Source organism: Nerophis ophidion, unplaced genomic scaffold (genome assembly GCF_033978795.1).
Source record: "Nerophis ophidion isolate RoL-2023_Sa unplaced genomic scaffold, RoL_Noph_v1.0 HiC_scaffold_84, whole genome shotgun sequence".
NCBI lineage: Eukaryota > Metazoa > Chordata > Actinopteri > Syngnathiformes > Syngnathidae > Nerophis > Nerophis ophidion.
Genome location: NW_026907006.1, coordinates 52,501 through 54,214, shown reverse-complemented (window position 1 = coordinate 54,214; position 1,714 = coordinate 52,501).

The window sequence follows — 1,714 nt, the reverse complement described above, 5'->3', positions numbered from 1 at the left end:
AGGTGGGCCTTCTGGAAGCGACCCTCTCCTTCACACTTAGAAAAAATCCAGCTTTTTGTTGCTGACTTCCATTAAATTGAGGGACTTTTTTCATTTTTCTTAACCGGGTGTCGATCCAAGGCGGGTGGGCCTTCTGGAAGCGACACCCTCCTTGACACTCTGTCATATTTTCAGCTTTTTTGTGCTGACTTCCATTAAATAGAGGGACTTTTTCCATGTTTCTTAACCGGGTGTCGATCCAAGGCAGGTGGGCCTTCTGGAAGCGACCCTCTCCTTCACACTTAGAAAAAATCCAGCTTTTTGTTGCTGACTTCCATTAAATAGAGGGACTTTTTTCATTTTTCTTAACCGGGTGTCGATCCAAGGCAGGTGGGCCTTCTGGAAGCGACACCCTCCTTGACACTTAGAAAAAATCCAGCTTTTTGTTGCTGACTTCCATTAAATAGAGGGACTTTTTTCATGTTTCTTAACCGGGTGTCGATCCAAGGCGGGTGGGCCTTCTGGAAGCGACACCCTCCTTGACACTTAGAAAAAATCCAGCTTTTTGTTGCTGACTTCCATTAACTAGAGGGACTTTTTTCATTTTTCTTAACCGGGTGGTGATCCAAGGCAGGTGGGCCTTCTGGAAGCGACACCCTCCTTGACACTTAGAAAAATTCCAGCTTTTTGTTGCTGACTTCCATTAACTAGAGGGACTTTTTTCATTTTTCTTAACCGGGTGGTGATCCAAGGCGGGTGGGCCTTCTGGAAGCGACACCCTCCTCGACACTTAGAAAAAATCCAGCTTTTTGTTGCTGACTACCATCACATAGAGGGACTTTTTTCATTTTTCTTAACCGGGTGTCGATCCAAGGCAGGTGGGCCTTCTGGAAGCGACACCCTCCTTGACACTTGGAAAAAATCCAGCTTTTTGTTGCTGACTTCCATCAAATAGAGGGACCTATTTGGAATTCCCCACCCGGGTGGAGATCCACGGCAAGCCGGCTTTCCTAAAGGGACAGGCACATGGACACTATTCGCAGCTTCTTTTTTTTTTGGCACTGACTTCCAGCTAAGGGTGCAGCGGCGGCGGAAGTCCACCGGAGGGCTCCAAATCCCCGCTTTCCTTTTTAGGCTTAAAGTTGCCTTTCCCTCTTTAGAGCCTTGGGCAAATGTACAGCTATATTTTGTGCTGACTTCCAGCAAAAAGAGGGACATATTTTGAAATCCCCACCCGGGGGGGAGATCCACGGCAAGCCGGCCTTCTTAAAGGGACAGGCACCCCCCTCCCGGAACACCTGCTTCGCTCCTCGGCGTCACCGAAATCCCACAAAATGACTCAAAATAGGGCCCCAAATGACATCACTCGGCCCGGTTGTTTAGGTCTCACTCTGGGGCTTCTATGACCCTGGAGGGCATGGTACAGCAAAAGTGGACACTTTGAAAAAATCCCGACTTTTAAAAGTTGACACTTAGAAAAAATCCCGACTTTTAAAAGTTGACACTTAGAAAAAATCCCGACTTTTAAAAGTTGACACTTAGAAAAAATCCCGACTTTATTTTGGAAGGGTTGGTACGCGAAAAGTTGACACTTAGAAAAAATCCCGACTTTGTTTTGGAAGTGTTGGTACTCCAAAAGTTGACACTTAGAAAAAATCCCGACTTTGTTTTGGAAGGGTTGGTACTCCAAAAGTTGACACTTAGAAAAAATCCCGACTTTGTTTTGGAAGGGTTG